This window comes from Motacilla alba, chromosome Z (genome assembly GCF_015832195.1).
Source record: "Motacilla alba alba isolate MOTALB_02 chromosome Z, Motacilla_alba_V1.0_pri, whole genome shotgun sequence".
Taxonomy (NCBI): Eukaryota; Metazoa; Chordata; class Aves; order Passeriformes; family Motacillidae; genus Motacilla; species Motacilla alba.
In genome coordinates, this window is record NC_052046.1 from 11,813,732 (window position 1) to 11,832,376 (window position 18,645).

The window sequence follows — 18,645 nt, forward strand, 5'->3', positions numbered from 1 at the left end:
TCCAACTCAGAATATTCTGTGATCCTTTGTGACACTTCAGATACAACTTACATCTGTTTTAAAATTCCCTCCCTTCCTAGAAAAAGGGAACATGTAATTGCAAATTATTCTAGTTCAACAGGTTATGAAAATAAAGCGCTCAGCATCCAATTGTGTGACTTATATTAAAAAATTAAGCATGACTTACTAATCTAGTCTTCACTTTATTCATTAATTTGATTATCTGCATGGTCAGTTATGATTATCCTTGTATTTGTAGTGTATGGGCTGCCATGGTTCACCTTTACCTTAGCAACAGCTGGGACAATAGTAGTGTCTAGTCAAAATTCTAGTCAATTCTAGTCAAATTCTAGTCAATTCTAGTCAAAAGTTTTGTATAAAAAACCTCAGTGAACTTGAGAGCTGTAATTAAGCTTCTCTTGCACAGTAGTGAGGTTCAAACCTTTAAGAAGAGATGGTTGTCATTTAGAATGAAGTACCTGGAGAATAATCATTTATGTTCTTCTACATAAAAGGTGAAGAAGAACGTCTGTGTATTGTCAGGATTGGAAAGATTCAGTGTGGATTTTTGTGGTGTGACCCTGTTAGGTCTAATTGAACCTTCATGGAGGAGTTCTTGGGCCTTCCCCATATGCCCACAATGCAGTCAGCTGTGCAGCCTGGAACTTGGAACTGTGTCCCTGGCCTAAGACATACTTCTTTTATGTTAGCTCATCAGTTTAGAATGTAGAGATTTAGATATAAGATGCACATGGATTTTTATTTAATCAATTAAATGGTATCTGTAGCTCATAGAAATAAAGTTTACAAATCAGAAAACACAAATTTTTCAGTTTTGGTCATTGATTGATGACCAGCTTTCTCATATTGGAAGGTGTGACTTATTTATATAAACATGGAAAAAATAGTTGCTGTCTATAAATGAGTAGAGAAGCATTTGCAGTGCATTTGTCCTCTCTCAGGGTTTACCAGTCATTTCTTTGAACAAGAATTGCTAAGAGCTTTATTTTCTTTCACGTATTAATGGGTTTTTGGCATGTTTTTTATTTGTCAGCTTCATTGACTCCTCGCTTCTATAAGTGAGAGCTTGTATGTGTGACATAATTAGAATATACTTTCTGGAAAGGCCATGTAAATACTTTAGTAAGTGAAGTTGAAAACAGGCTTAGCTAAACATAAACCAAGCTGCTCTTACACTGAGACTTACATTTCTGCATTTCTCTGATGTCTCTGATTAGTTTAAATGTCTACTTTTCAGAAAAGTGTAGTCATTTTTCATTAGTAAGGGCTTGCTCATCTCTCTCTTTTCCCTCACTCCCCCATAAATTTGCAATTGGCTATTCAATCACTAACTCTTCTAAGTCAGTGAAGAAGCCACATCATGAAGGGATGCTGAGGGAGGACAGGGAAATAAAAATCTTTCTTGTCCTGTTTCTTTGGAGCATTGACAGAAAATATTGGTTGAGTGAATTATGAATGAGGCTGGAGTTTTGCAGGTGTGTCATGTGAACTAGATGGTCCCTTTCTCGCCTTGCAAAATACAGAGATGTATTTTGATGTCAGTGAGTTGGGTAGGTTTGTGGGAGAAAACTTGATTTCTAAGGGAGCATTTGTTGTTGATTTGCAATGAATTTCATTGTTTGTTTTATGGCATTGCTGTACTTGATTGAAATATTTATAAACTATTTGGGAATACTTACTTTCAAAATATGTTGCTAAACTAGATCCTGAGAAATGTTTTGGCTGATTGGAAGATATTAACAACTTACACATTTCAATATAATAGAACAGATAATTCTGCTAGCATCTTTTATTTTCTTGGCTTTTGGGGTAAGATGGAGTAACATGTATGAATGTGTTGTCTTGTTTTCTTACATATATTAAATTTTAGCAGTTATATGATTTAGTGAGGACTTTCTCTGTATGGAATGTACAGGTTTTGATGATACTCTGCTCTAAAGCAAAACAGAAACAGTGTATGGCATCTCTGGTTTTTGGAAGTCTTACATTAGTAAAAATCCTTAATTTGACTTTTGAAAACAACATAGTGATATTTGTGGGGAAAATTCAAATCAAGGTGTACTAGAGCTGCAATTGTAGAATGTAATTAAAGTGCTCTATTTCAGAAATAATGTAATGTTATAAAGTTGAAACAGCTAAGTTCTGTTATTTTAAATTAAAGTTGATTGAAATTGAAGTATTTTCTAAGATGTATCCTCTTTGACATATGATAGTGTTCAATGAAGCGCTCTAATTCAAAAAAATTCTCATTGAGTTACATGGATAAGTGTTTGGGAGGAGCATAAATATTTTCTCTCTAGCCACTAAAGGTGAGACAAGTAGGATTTTCACCAGTGTCTCCCCCCTGTAGTGTATTTATAGGGGTCTCGTATGCTGTAATGTTATCTGAATAATGTCCTAAAACTTTTGGCCAATAAATTATTTCTGTTTCTGTACATGTATAAGTTAGTAGCTGTAAGAGATCTTCCAGTCCTGTGTGCTTCTTGCTTTTCCAGTTATTTTTTAGATTCTCTAATGGTCTACTTAAGAGAGCCTTACACAGCTTTGATCTGATGGATTATTTAAAATTTGTGCTAAATAGGCAGGTTTGTTGGGATATTGCAGCAGATGCCAAGGACTTCAGGAGAAGATTCGGTTGCCTTGGCACAAGCGTGACTTTTTTTTTTTTTTACCAGATATGTGTTTGGAAAATACAAGACACAGAGAATTAACGTGGTCTTAAGTCTGTGCTTCAGTTGGATATCTCTCATCCATAACACTGCCTACTATATTTTTTTTGGCCAGGTTCATATGACAGGACCATTGTAATATGAACATCTGTCATTTTTCAGCTCCCCAGTTTTGAGTGTGCTACTTTTAAGTTTCTGTAAGCTAAAAAAAAGTACTCTAGTTGCAATGATTATATTATATTATATTATATTAAGACCAGCTAGGTAAACTATGGAGATCAATGAAGTTAATTGAATTTACTCATTTCCTGTATTATAAAATTGGTGGTTTAATTATACAAGTTTGTCAGCATAGTACTAGGGAAGCATAAAGACTATAAATCCAAGCCTTTATGGATGATGCGAAATACTCTCTTTTCAGATCAAGGAAGTTTATTAGAAGTGACCATGCTTATTCAGTGCACACTGTCTTCTGAATTATAGAATAGGTACTTTGTTTATCTGAAGAGTGATGTTTTTTCCACAATAGGTAGTGCAGAAGCTTTGCAATTACTGAAATTAAATGAGTCTATTAAACTAGTTGGTTCAGAGCTGTTGAGTTGTAGTGGGAAATAGCTGATGTGTATAGCTATGATCTTCTGACTCTCCAAAACTGGAAAAGTAAGGAAAAATGCTTTTACTCAAAACTAATGAATGAAACCTCGTTATCAAGTTTTATTTACATTTTGTGGTAAAGAGCCTCCTTAACACTGCAATTTAATTTGAATCTGTGAAAAGGTCAGTTTTTCAAAAGATTAAATATCTATGGTAATACTGTTGCATGCAGTCATTACATATTGACTGAAGAGTTTTTTCTGGATTATATCTTACCCTTCCCATGTTTTGTGTTTAAGATGGCAAGTACAGTTTTGCATTAGTTTTAAATCATATTATCAAATAGATTGTCATATGCAGGAGTTTAACTGTGAAAAACAGTGAATGAAATAATGAAATCTGAAATCCTCTAATAATTTTGTAGTTTTACAGTGGTTCTTCTCTTAGACATAATTTTGATATTGCTTGTCCAGCTACCCTTGTAACTACAGCCTTAATTTACTGAAACTGAAAAGCTTTTTAATTTAGGTGCTGTTACTGGAAAGTGTTGCTGGTTAGAAATTTTTATGATTGGCTTGATATGATTAACCTGGCTTGCATTATCTATCTGAGTGTGTGTCTGTATATAATACAAAGAGATACAAAGAGAGCTAACAGATGTATAGTTTGAAAACCAGTTTGAGTACCAGGGGAAAAAAATCCCAGGCAGTCAAACTGTGACTCTTAACAAAAAACGTATTGATCCCTAAAAAACTGCCTTTCAGAATATTTGATTATTTCACCATGATGATGTCAGTTGCCTTTCAGTCCGTTTTCTGAAACAATGGGGGACATGCATTACTGTGTTGGAAATCACTTTGTCATTTTTCATAAGGATTTGTCAATCCAACTGAATGTATTAAACTAGTGAGAGACATACTATGAGACCATATGTCAGTATTAGTGGTAATCACTCTTCTCTGTACTTGAAGTTCTCTCTGAGTATAATTTCTCAGCTTTTCAAGTTCTTAGCTTGAGGTGTGTGCAAAACACAGTATGATTATGTAGAAGGTGGTATGAATAAAAAAGGGGGAAAAATACCTTTTTCAAAGCTTTGCAACTTTTAAATTTTCCAGTACCTTCAGCAGAGAGTCCTCCTGGCTAGTTAGGTGTCATACCCAGCTTCTATTCACAGAACTATTTTGGTTGGAAAAGACCTCCTAGCTGGAGACCAACTGTTGATCATCAAGTGCAACCATTCCTTAGCTTACACAGCTTGTGCCTTTTGACTCTTGAAATTGTGTGTATGATTAACTGTTAATTAAATTATTAAGAAACAAATTGTTAAGAAACACTTTTCCTAACTACTGCTTTAGAGATCTTGGTTGCATTGCAGCAGAAATGTTGTCAGTAAGAAAATTTTTCTCAAGTTAACCACTATAATAGCAACACACTGTGTTGACATGCAAACTGGTATTTTAAATAATGTGTTGCTATATTCTGTTAGTTAGACCTTGCCTTAGTCGCATATTTGCATTTGACTTTGAATTTTCTGTGTGCTAAATAGGTCTCACTGAATTCTTGTGTAAGGTTATGTCTTTCTGAAAGTCTTATGTTAAGGGCTGAAGATAACTACATGCAGTAGTACATGCCTCTCCCTGTTGATTACATCTTCTATTAATCAGACATGTCTGCCTACCACCCTTTAAAACTCAAGACAACTTTCTGCTCCTTGACAGGCCAATGAATACATCTGCAGAATCCAAATATATTCCTGAGAAGTATTTCTATCAAAGCCCAGGCTGTACATGCCCCTTCATTGAAGTACTACTTAATTTCTAGTATTTACTAGTGCTGTTGTTTGTGAGTCATGAATCACCTTTGGTCATTAAGCTTTTTGAAGAGGATTACTTGACAGTGTTGGAGTTGGTGCCAAAATATTCCTGAGGTTTTACACAGAAGATGTTGTGCTTTAGAAGGCCTGTATGCTTAATTTGGAGTTTTGAGGTCAGTCTGGCCACAGAATATGATTCAAGTTAGAGAAGAGCTTGCCCTTAATATCTGAAATAAGAACCTGTATAAAATTAGCCATTTTCAGTGAACAGTGAGAATTAAATTGAAAGTATGCCATATTCTTCTTCATAACATTGCATGGTGGGTTAAATATCTACATATATACACAGGGCTTTCAGACCTCAACTGTGAATTGTTTTCAGTTAGTTTATTCAATAGACCAAAACTACCTTCAAATGAACTGTTAGGGTTTACTTGGCAAGTGAAATATCAGGTGGAGTTTGACTTTGGTTCTTTAGAGAGCAGCATGGGTAATCCTTCTACAGTATAAAAATAGAAACCATGATAATTTTGCTGACTTTCCAGTCTGCAGTAGTAGTAACTTGATGGAGTCTTAGGTGTTTTTCTCTAAAGTAGTACCAGTGAAAATGGCCGGAGGTTGCCAGCGTTGTTATGCTGCTGTGCTGCACTGTAAGGTAAAATTTCATGGATTCTGCCAAGCAATATTATAGAAACTCTTCAGTGACCTAGGTGTATTTTAGTGATCATATATTTTCATTTTATAGTGATTATAGTATATGGTTTTATTATAGGTATATAAATTTATATATTGTCAGGTATGTGGGGACAGTCAGAGTGTTTGACAGCTACTGAACATTGGGATATGAGTATTTGAAGGGACCAATTTCCCCATATGGAGCAAATTTCAATAAGGTGGTAGAAACAGGTGAAACAGAAATTACCTGCTTTGCATCACTGAGATTTTTTTCCCCTATATATCTGGGTTCAGGTGTACATCTCAGGTTTAAATTATTACTCTAATATTTAAGAATTTGGAAATACAGATAAATAGCACAGAATTCCCTCTCTCTGGGCTCTCAAACATTATGTCATTTTCTCACCACTGCTTCAACCGACACTGACACTGATATGCTAAATAGCTGGTGTCCTGTCTTGAGAGGGAGCAAAAGGAGAAGGATTAGTTTCTAGTTTCTATTGGTGTTTATGTGGTAAATATTTCTCTTTATCTTTGCATGAATCAGTGGGACGGTATGGAAGGAAACTGGTTAGTGAATAGAATTGAGAGAAAAGGAAAACAGTAACAAGTGAAATAGTTGAATTGGAGAAAATGTTTTTGTAAAAAACATTTTGAATAGTTACTGGTTACCACAGTAGTAGGAAAGGAGGTATATTTGTTTTTTTCTTTAGAGGATGAAAATATACAGAAAAAGGCAAAGGCAGATAAAAAAATGGTCAGCACCTTTCTGCTGTTTCTCAATCCAGCTCCTGATTGCATTAGAAAATCATTTAGAAAATTAGAAATTTCTTGAGTACCCCCTTTCAGGATAAGATTAGGTCATCTCATGCTTACCCTTCTGTTTATGTACTATATTGTGCTTTCTCATTGAAATGAATAATGAATCGGAGACAGTGCTGTGAGAGCAGTAGCTTTTAGTGGCAGTCAGTTCAGCTGTTACATGGAACTTTATCCTGTGCTTTGTGTTAGCACCTTTAGTGCTACTACTCTCACTCAGCATCTTCCATTCTCAGGTTATCCTGCATTTATTGTTTTGTATGTTAATTTCTATTTACTCTTCCTGTTTCTTGATGTGTTAATTTACAGAAGGCTGTGGGACTAACTTTTGTCAACCAAATGTTATTTTTTGGTCCATTTTTTTATTTATGTACACAATACAGTAAAATGTTAAAATTCTTTTAGATCGTGAACAGTCTAAATTTTAACCATGTTAATAATTCTGAAGTAATTTAGATTCCAGCTTCTGTGTCTTTAATCTAGCCTACAATACAAAATGTTTATCAAATTGCCACACTAATGCAAAAGTAAATGAAACTGAAATATTCCTGATGTATTAAACACACATTTTCTGGGCCTAAACTTCCATTGTCAAAGTATAGATAGTGTAATGTTTTTGTATATTAACAGAGAGAGGCTTGTTTGCACTTTTGCTATACTTGAGTTGCAAAGCTGCAGGAAGTCAGCAATGACCATATCTCAGCTGGTGCACAGCAGCCTGAAGAAGAGACCTAAGACAGAATATTGGCAATATAAACTCATTGAGCAATTTATCAGGAAAACAATCAATTCCATATCTGAAATAAGTAGTTTTTCAGAAGTGGTGAAAGAGTAGCTGATTTCTTCAGCTGTGTGGCTGCCTTCTAAACCAAAAGTTGCAATAAGTCTCAGGAAATATGGGGTAATTTGTGGGTTAATAAAATAGGTAAATACAGTTATGTTTGCAAGTTTATATAAATAGTTATCATGGTTAACTCTATCCCAGCTGAAACCAGCACCTTTATGTATACAAGCTGTACCTTGCTCAGGATAATCAGCAAGTGTTCTATGCTTTTTAAGGAGAGTATTGTTCAGAAAAGATACCAGGGTGGAGAGCACAAAGGACTTGTGATATATCTAGGAAATTTACTTTGTATACAGAAGACAGAACAAAGCATTCAGAGTATTTGACTGTTAGTATGAGAGGAGCAAATGACAGAAGAGTCTGGCCTTATTGACAGTGTGGAGGAGATGGAATGAAGTGTGATGAGAGAAAAAGCGTGTAAGTGCTATGAGAAAAACCGCAAAATCTAGCAGCTGTAACATTGTGGGGTAGATATGGAAGCTGGCTGAAGATACAGGATTAAAAGGTGGGCTCAAAATGCCATAATGACAGTTGTAACAATGAATTACTCTGTAGGGCACAAAAAGAAAACTGGTCTGAAACAGAATGTAAATGACACAATCAGCTAAAATAAAAGACGACTGAGTGGAGCAAGTGTGACAGAGGGCTACTGACATGGCTAGGGGGCTGAAGCATGAAATTTAGTAGTAGAATCTGAGGTTTGGTTGTTGTGGTAAAGAGAAAGTTAGGAGAGGGATTGAAATGCTGTCTTTAACCTGGCTGACAATGACCATTTGTGTACAAGGCAAGGCAGACTCCTCTGAGGGACAATATAAAAGAAGCAAGAGCTGCTGTTGCAATAAGGGGAATGCTGACTGGATTTAGCTGGAAAAAATTCACAGTGAATCCCCATTCTTGAAAGCAGATTTTGACTGGCATGGCCTTTAATAACCTGACATAACTTTGAGATTGCTCTTACTTTGAGCACAGTTGGTCCAGATGTCCCTCTGACAGTAAATGGGCTGATTTCATGCCAGCTTCTGTTTAGAATCATTGTCTATACTTGGTAGCGACAGGAGTTACCGAGACAAAGCTTTGTTAAAATACTGGTCAAGTTCAGTCTTACTTGGTGTATGTATTCAAGATAATCCAAGTGTGAATACAAAGGTTCATTTAACCACAACATTTGGTAGTTACTCACCTATCTGAGGTGAGTTATAAGATACCTCTCATGGATTTGATGGAATTAGATATTTCAGTTAGATAAAGATGTTAATCTAAAAGGTAGCTTTTAAAATGTAATTTCAGATTTCTAGATCTGATTTACTGTAATTGCATATCCAGTGTTTGAAATTCTATGTTTAAATGATGAAAGAAAGAGTGGAAATCATTGTACTAAAGTAATTTACCTAGGGGGTTTTCCTGCTGGGTGTTACTCAAAGCAATCATAATTAGAAGCTCAGTTTCTTCCTAATATTTTTATTCCTTATTTCCAGTTCCTATAGATGTACCTTTTTTGTAGATGGAAACTACTGTTGTATCTTAAACTCAATGTTCTTTCACAGTAGTGATAGGTAAAGAATGGGATTTAATATTTTCTAAAGGATGTACTTTATTTTAGCTAGTGAAAAGTTACATGCCAGTTAAGAATCAAATTTCGTAGTTTTGTGCAAGAAGGAATGCACTGTAATGTTAGTGTTAGACATTAAAATACAGTTATAAGGAAATAAGAGTTCTGAAAGACGAATCCACAAGCTTTATAAAATAGAGACTTGTTAAAAAGCCATGAACAAAAAAAAGTTATCACTTGTGGATATAAAGTTGCTATCTATGGTCAGCATATGGAAGATTTGGAATACCTGTCAGGAAACATTTGATGACCTTGAGAGCTACAGACATAGAGGTAGGATAAAATTCAAGTGTGAAATATTGGTACATTTGAAGATTTATTACTAGAATTTATGCTGTAAAGAGACAGCTTTTCTGCATGGTATGTCAGAGGAAGCATAAGATCTGTGTATATTAATGTTTTTACAAAATACGTAGTCATCAGCAAAAAGGGACTATTAAAAACCATATGCAGTTTTTTAATCTATAATATTTCTTTGTAGAAATATTCAAGTATCAGAGTATATGCTTTGACATGCAATGTATTGGTGTGTGATCCTTTTGGGCTGAGGAAAATGAGATGTTATCTCATGTGGAGGATCGTAAGAATGTTGGGAAAATTTATTTTATGCAAAAACTTATTTTTATAGCAAAGGGCTCTCAGCATAGAGTTGCAGTGTAGCTAAACTAATTTAAACTAATTAGAACTAATTTGTTTACATGACTTCTGGGCTACAGCTGGCTCATGTCTGACTAGCTCAGAGTGTTTACAAGTGATACTCTTAATATTCGACCTACTCATGCAGCAATTCCCAAGCCTTTTTTCTCTCTTGTTCCATTTCTGAGCATGGGATCATGTTCTGGGGGTTTTTGGTGTTTTTTAGTGTTTTGGGTTATTTTAAGTGCTTCTCCGGCTGTTAAATTTGTCAAGACTATGTTCTACTTGTGGTCTAATGCCCTGTCTTTAGGGGCTTGAGAGGGGTGATACAAATAAGCACTAAATTTTCTGGAAGGATTCACGTCTGGAAAGGAGAGGAGATACGGGCCAAGAAGATGCAAGAAAAAGGGAACATAAACTGACAGTGAATAATTCCAGTCTGGAAATTTATATAAAGTTCTAGAATGCAAAAGAATGTGATACTGGAATTACCTTCCAGTAAGAATAATGAAGGCCAAATGTTTATGAAATTACTCAATGCTTGAAGTACATTATGTGATGTAAATGATAATGGTCTGGACTTCTTGATCAGGGAAATCCTTATTTCTTAAGAAAACACCGCGAAAAAATTATTTCTGGTGTGAAAATACACAATCTAACAATTTATATCTAATTTATTCAGGTGGTCTTCTAAATGTGTACTAAATTTTTACATTGATACCTAAAATTTCTGTTCTTTTGTGAGGTTGTGTTTTTGGTTTTTTTTTTCTATTGGGAATGTAGAGTCATTTGTATGACTAGTAGGTGAGATTAATTTGTCCCCCTCACTTCGATCAGCTGGAACTTACTATTTATACATAAATCCTCTGCTGCTAATAGGATAAAGATTTCTGTGTATCTTAGGGTGGAAATGAAACATTTCTAGTGTTGAGCTGTTTTTATTGAAGGATTTGTGCAACTTCATTGCAGAACCAATGAAGTGGTGTGTTTGAAAGGAAGAATCTGATTTGATGCTGCATTTGAAGGTGGACACTTAGAAAACAAATACACTTGCTCTGCATATTCCTTTTCTTTGAAAGGAGTACATTTCAAAGAAATGGTTTTGATTTGTAGTTAAAGCTGCTATAGGAGCTTTTTTTTTTTTTGAGATACAAGAATGACATTGGACTATGCGATTCACAAAAAAATCCCATAGTTGAGGCCCTGTTTTGGAAAGCTTGCTTTCTAAATACATTTTGTATCACTTAGTCTCTTTACAAAAACTGTTTCTGTTGCTGAAGTGTATTTCTTTGTTTTAAAGTAACTAGCTTGACTGTTTCATTTCTACTCTAAAATAGTTTTGCTCTGTTTTCATGTATACTCAGATGGGACTTGAGTTCGTGAATGCTTTTGTGAATGACCATGTTTGATGGTCATCTTAGAAAAGAGTGTGGAAAGAATAAAGGGAGTTGAGTATTTTTGTCTTCTGTTTCTGTATATCTTAGATATGCCATCCCATTTCTTTACTAATTTAAAGAAAAATTGAGGCATCTAGAGGTGAGTTTTCGTAGATCAAAAATCACATAGCAAATTATTTGATTGTTAATAAAAAAAAAACCATATTCTTTCTAGCCCAATTTGGAGTCCCATGCTTTTGCCATGGTTTCCATCCATATACTTGGAGCCAAAGAATAGGTTGATTGTGATAGAAAAACCTGCATTGTACGAAAATCAGGGACCACAGAGTTTAACCTACACCTTGAACTGCAGTTTATATACAATGGTAATGGAAATGGTGATAAATATTTCCTTCTTTACCTAACAAGATCAGCAATCTGAGGAGAAAACACTTTATGAATTTCCCAATCCCGAGAATGCAGTAAGCAGAGTGAATAGCATCATGATACTTGGCTGTATCATTATTCTTTACTAGGTGTTAATATAATGAAAAGTTTAGAACCACTTGTAGTCACCAGTATGCAATTTCAGTCCCTGGCAGTCAAAGAAAAATGAAAACTTGCAGAGTACTAACTGATTCTGTTGTGCTCTCTTCCCCAAATTTTTTTGATTAATTGGAAATCATTTGCAAATGCTTTGGAAGAAAATTATTTAAGTATGGCAGAAACAGAAAGTTAAATATGTACAGTTCTTGAAGTTTACAAAATTCATGTGAAACCAGACAGAAGTTCTACATTTGTAAAATTGGGATTTGAACAAGCAGATTCAATTACATCAATGAATTAAAGCTGCAAGTAAATATATGTAGATGAGACTTTGATTATATTAGTTTAATGTTCTAAGTTGCTGCTGGTTATGCCACCTTTATTTCATGACTTACTAAACTTAAACAGCATTTCATGATCCCTGTTCTATTGAATCAGGGATTTGATAAGCCACCTCTGAGTTAAGTTGCTAGTCTGTTCACCTTGCTGATGATAATATGTCACTTTCTGTAGTATTTCCCTGTCTATCAAGATAAGTTTCTTAAGATTGTGAGTGCTGCGCAATTCTTTAGCTTATTTCTTACAAGAAAGAAACATGGTTGTACCAAGTTCTGAAACTTTTCTGCCAGTCAGCTGCATCTGTTAAAGAAGCACAGTTTGCCATGACAGGCTTCATGAAGGCTGTCTTGGCCAAACGTGGCATAAGCTTTAATTAGTTCTTCCCAGCCATGTTGTCTCAGAATAAAATCAGTCATAACTTCACTTTATAGCATTGGCCAGCATCCATGTAGCTCTGAATTAGGAATGGGATGTTGTGTGTTTTATGTAGCATATCTGTAACCTGATAGTGAAGGCCTGAAAGCTGAAGTTTAAGTTGTTATGAATAGAAAGCTGCATTAAACAAGTTCTCCTTGGTTCTGCTGTACATGAAACAGTTGTTTTACTCTATCTCTGTGTACAGAGAGGGGAGAGAAAGTGTTTATGGGTCATATCTAGAGCTTCTCATGATAGTGCCTTAATTCTTTCCATCCCTGGCAAAATATTTGGACTCTATGGAGTGTGGCAGAATTCTCAGATTATGGGTTTAAACACTGATTGGTGTAAACTCTCCTGGTAATTCTGAGACACCAGTGTGAGACGGAAAACCTTGCAATATAAGATTACTTTTGTTATCAGGATGTCTGACCTGCTGGTTACTGCTCTACAGTTTCTTATAAATTGTGCAGAGTGTTGTTGAACAATATTAAAAATTTGTAAAATATTCAGTTGTGTCCAGAGTTAAAAGAACATGGAAATATATGTCAGTAACTGTACAGGTAATGAAAAGCAGTAGTCCAGTAGTTGACAGTGTAATTCTTTGCATCCAGAAACCCTGCAGCCAACATTTAAAACTGAATCTTGAATTACTGAGTAGTTAGATTTAAAAAAAAAAAACAAAAAACCAAAAACAAACAAACAAAAAAAAACCCACAAAAAAACCCCAAAAAAAACAAAGACCCAACAAAACTGCACCCAAAACCACCCGCAAACTCAAAACAAATGGACAAAGCCAAAGCAAAACTATACAACCACATAACTATCATATGCTTTAGTTTTGCAAGGATCAGTATTTGTTTAGCTTTCTGAGGTAGAATGCCAATTTCAAACCAGCAGAAATTATATAAAATAAGTATCAGGGGATAATGCATAGTTCCTGCCTTGACTACTTGATAGATACAGGCTTTTATTATTTTTTATAATGTTGTCATGAAGAATTATCTGAATTTACCCATTTGAACTTTATCTGATGGCTTTAACCAGAGAAGGAGCCAATGCTGTGATGTATAGGATAGGCTTTTAATAAAACATATTTCCTGGGGATCATCTCTCCAGAAGATGCAAGAATTTAATGTGTTGTTAATCTCTAGATAATTGACATGTGAAGAATGTAGAATAAAGCTTTACTATTTGTTGATCAGTGCTAAATCAGAGGAGACAATTTCCCTCTTAAAAGACATGCTTCATGAAGTGAGATACTGAATCAATGGTGTTTTGGTGGAAAATTTGTATCAATTGGATGAGAAAAAAATCAAAGGATTTATCATCTGTTTCATATAGGTTTGAAAATACAAGATTTCAGTTACGCAGCAATGCTATGATAAACCACTTGTCACCTCAGAAGAAATTTTACACTGAGACCCTGGCTGTTCATGATTTTTAGAAATTCTGTTTCATTGTTCAGAGGAGGAGGATGATGGTGATTATTCAGTAATATTACCCTGAAACTTTAAAGTGCTTGGTATGTCCAGCCAGAATTACTGGAGTAGATTCACTTATGTGCAGTTATAAATTGTATATATAACAGCTAATACGAATCATGGGACAATGTAATTTTTAATTTGTAACTTAATTTGTAATTCATAAAATTAGATACATTCTGAGGAATGCTTCTTTTTGAAAGGCACTTTATTATACCTGAATCAATATCATTAGTCAAACACTTTGAGGAGATTTTTTATCCTTACCAGTGTTTCTGGTATTCAGTTTTTGCATTTGTTTCGCAGTGCTTTCTGTGTTCTCACTAAATCCTGAGATCTCATGCATGTTGCAGAAGTCCTTGCCTTTTTCTCCAAAGTTTTTGGTATTTGATTTGTGTTGTTTTCCAATATAACCAATGTGCCGGTAATGTGAGCAATTTTATTTTCTAAACCATTGGTGATACATTTTCATCAAATTACAGCTTACTGTGGGAAAGCATGCTAGTGGATTTTTTCCCCAGTTTATTTTTTTACACTTACTTATTTTGGGTTTGGTTTGGTTTTTTTTGGGGGGGGTTTTTTTGGGTTGTTTTTTTTTGGGGGGGGTTTTGTTTGTTTGTTTTGTTTTGTTTTGTGTGTGTCATGTACTGATACGATTTTGTAAACTATCTGAGAAACTGAAAGAGTTCACCCACCAAATATATACTCAGATTAATCAAAGTCTTGGTTTTAGATGGAATAAATAGGGACATTGTAAACTAAAATAGTAGTTTAGCTTTCCTTCTAGCTTTAGACATTTATCCTCTCATCTTTATGTTAAGCTTTTCAAGTGAGTTGTTCTGCTCACTGTGTGGTTTTCTTTATGTCTTTCTTTGCTGTCTTGATCAAGTTTACATTGTTACTTCCCTGTGTAGAGCAAAGGAAGCATACTGAGCCTGTTTGTCCCTGCATTATGGACAGTAATTGTGGTATTTTAATTTGATGTACAAGGAAATTGTGAGAAAATCCCATGTGCATTTAGACTCTTGTTCAGGGAGCAGTTTTTTTCCTGGATAGTATGTATTGCAAGTTTTTTGCTTGTCTTCTTGAATTGAATCTTACTTTAAAAATCATTTGCCATTTGCAAGCTTTCTGAATCAGCACTGTAGAAGGTGTATGGGAATACTTCCACTCAGTCTTGTGCAGATGTTTTGAAGAGCTGTGATGTGCTCTTCAGGCATGAGGAAGAGAAGATAGCTGCTAGAGGTTATTATACTGTACATGTGTAGAGACTCTTTTAATTGGGTCACATGGACCTATGCATGTGTTTCTGCTATCATGGTAGGGACTTCTGGAAATAAGTTCCTTGGTTTCCCTCTGTACTTGATCAGAAAAAAGTTCAGCTGAAAATCATTTTGGCCCTTCATGATTTGTCATAGTCTACACTTGGAGTTGATTCTCATGCTGTTTTAACTGACAAGGGGTTTCAACACTTTGGTGAGAAGAACACTGAAATCATGCTATTTTCTTCCTGTCATTAATTTCTGAAGCTAAGTAAATCTTCCATCACTATCTCCTTGTACCTTTTCAATTTCTGAAATCAATGCTGAAAACCCCCAAACCTGTCATCTATGGGTAGTGAATATAAGGCACTTTGAGGCTCTTCATTAGGTGCAGGTTTAGAGGGTGTACAATATTCTCTTAGCAGTATTTGGCACTGTGTTTTTCACAACTTTTGTAAGAAACAGTCATTTAGTTGTAGAGAGGTTCTTTATTCCAGATGCTGTTCACACTATTTCTGCTGTGGTGTTATTTTGACTGCTTAAAATATTACCTACTCTAACAGTTTAGACTTCTAGTTTTAGCTTAGGTTTTGGGTTTTTTTTCCCTTAAATCTTCAGAAGATACAAGACATCATTTGCAATTTGAATGAAGTACCTCACCTATTTCAGGCAAAGGCATGTAGACGGCAATGCAGGTAATGCTGAGTGAATTGCTTAGTGGGAACATTCATAGCACTTTTCGGTCACTACAAAGGAAATGAGACTATGTTATTTAAAATTCTTTTTCCTTCAAAGTTACCTTTCAGTTTTGAGTGATGTGTAAAACCCAAGGTGGTAATAAGAGCTTGAATTCTCCAATAGTCAGTGTAAAGATACAATGGGCCGCATATTCCAGTTAAAATGCTGCTTTGGAATGTTACTGTATGGGTAAAGCCTTTTACCTCTTCATCAAAAATTGTTCTTTACTGGAAGGAACATAATTTCTAAAACCCTGAACATCCACGCTTTTAAGTACATAATAGTGATTTAATTTATTCCAGGTGTATTTGTTCAGTTTAGTGGGACAAGAAGAAGACTTCATTGACGTTTCCTGACGGTAAAATACAGCTGAAAGGTAAGTTGCTGAAGCCAGGAAGTAATGCTATGAAAAAATCTTTTAGTAGATATCTGGCACTTACTAGATGTGATCATTACAAAGCATAAAGGCAGTTTTCTGTCTTAACAGAATGATGTATTTTTTTAAAACCCCATATAATCCTATAATGTTTAAGGTTGGAAGGAACTTCTGGACACCATCTAGTCCAGTGCCCCTGCTCAAAACAGTGTCAACTACAGCAGATTTCTCAGGGCTGTGTGAGTAACTCCCATGAGAGTTTTCACAAACCATCATATGCCAGTGTTTGATTACCCTTTAGTCAAGCAGGTTTTCCCCTAAGTGGATTTTCTTCTGCTTCCCCTGACCACCATGACATTTCAAGGATGCTGAGAATGGTCTCACACTAATGTTGGCCAGCTCACTCAGCACTCATGGATGCACCTGCTCCGGTCCCTTATTTTTGGACTTATTTGTGCATGTCCAGTTTGCCGAACATGATCCTCCTTTACCCAAGGGTAATCTTCACTGCTTTCAGACTTCTCAGCTGGCCTCAGTGCCAGTGTTTTCTACAGCACAGTCTTACTGGTTAAAACCAAGGCAAATAAACTTAAATTTTACATAGTAGCACCTCTGCCAACTCCCATAATATCAAGAAACAAAAAAACCTCCCCAGGTAAAGAAGAATTGACTATCGTATGGCAATTGACCAAATTTCGCACCAACATTAGAGTCTTGACAAGAACTGTAAGACTGTTTCCCACTTCCTAACACATTTTGTTGACAAATACAGGAGTCTACCAAAAATGCCGGAGGTGTTCTGAGCAGTGTCATTAATGACGAGGATTTAATGGCCTTCATCTGGCGGTTTCAAAAGGACTGAACATCAAAGAACAAACTGGAATATGAAAACTATTAAGAACAGTCTCTCAAGGGATACATAGTGGCCAAAACTGCATAGCTCTTCCAATAGGCAGTGAATGACCTTGTAGTTGTACCAACTCCTACTTTCAGCATCTGAAAAAGTTATTTAAATGCCCATTAAACATAAAAACTAACAAACATGTAATTAAAATACTCAGAAAGCAAACTTTAAAATAATTCACAAAGATTCCAAGTTATGGCAGTTTGACTGCAATTATTTAAGCATGGTGAGTATAACTCTAGACTGTTTTTTATAAAACAGATGTAAATTACATACAGCTGAGTTCAAGTGGTTTTTAGAACAACTTACTGATATCTATACAAAAGAGTAATAAAATTAAATTACCCCAAATTATTTCTATAAACTAATTATTAGGGAGTAAAAGGGAAAGAGAAATAGGCTATACTTCCCTGCTAAAATCTGGCAAAACTTCCTTCTTTTATTCCACTGCTGAAGAGTGCAGAACTTCACTGCCTGTTTCTAACTAGTACAAACAAACAAGGGAAGAGAGATACTTCATTACTAAGTGTTTTTAAAAAAAAAAACTAACCAAAAAGGACTGGGCAGTCAGAAGGTAATCACTTTTCTTCTGCTTACTGCTGCAGTCTGCATTTAAAATTTCAGCTATAAAAAAGCACAATTCACTAGGTCAACGTGTTCAATTAGGAGCAGATTTTTAATGTGTTCTGTATATATTCATTGATAGAAATTACCCACCAGAATCATCATCAGTCTTCCAGATGAATTCCTATGACTGATACCCCCTCTTCCTTAGAAAGAGAAAAAAGAGGGGGGAGAAGGAAAAATTAAAAAGATACTACTATCTGTATGGTAATGCTATCAGATGAAATTATGTTGTAAATTGAAATGGTACATGGACTGAGTCTTATATGACTTCTTCTGGAGCAGACATCCATTATATCATTCTGGCCGTTGCAGGACCTAAACCTGATGACCTCTGTAGCCCACTCCAATCTCATGTCACCCTAGTTTCTTGGACAAATTACAACTGAAAGATATTTTTCATTGCCTGTCAAACCAAAATACACTGTCATTGTAAAACTGAACATTTTAAAAGTAACTTTAAGAATGTCCCTCTGTCCTTCACCTTCTCTGTCTCACCTTTATTGAGATATCATAAACTTCAAGCATAAAATAATTGTTGTGCTGTATAATAAGGATTTTTCAAATATCCGAGAGGGGTAGGGAAAGGGTTGTGCATGATGATAACAGTCTGGAAGGACTATGTACTCCAAAAAACTTCAGGGAACACTGCTGTACCATAGATTAGGATATGCTGCGAAAAGACATGATTCTGTGGGCCTGTGGTGCACATTAGAGGACCATAACAATATATTCTGCATTTCTATGATGAATGTTAAAAATGTATGAAAATTATATTCATGCATCTGCAAACAAGATTTTCAACATTGCATTTAAATAGACTGAATTACAAAACTAAACAAATAAATTAAATCACTATCATATATTTACAGAATTTTAGACACTCTCTTCCTTCCAGCATA

General features: G+C 35.2%; 1 protein-coding gene across 7 annotated transcripts in view; it reads left to right on the forward strand.

Annotated features, from left to right (window-relative positions):
* Window positions 1–18,645, forward strand: part of NIPBL (NIPBL cohesin loading factor) — a 158,933-nt gene that overhangs the window by 25,286 nt on the left and 115,002 nt on the right. For 5 of the 7 annotated variants that reach the window (XM_038124294.1, XM_038124300.1, XM_038124301.1 and 2 more), the window contains exon 2: window positions 16,142–16,215. The exons of the other annotated variants lie outside the window; for them this stretch is intronic. The gene's annotated coding sequence lies outside the window, so the exon portion shown is untranslated. The remainder of the gene's footprint in view (window positions 1–16,141; window positions 16,216–18,645) is intronic. 7 annotated transcript variants of the gene reach the window in all.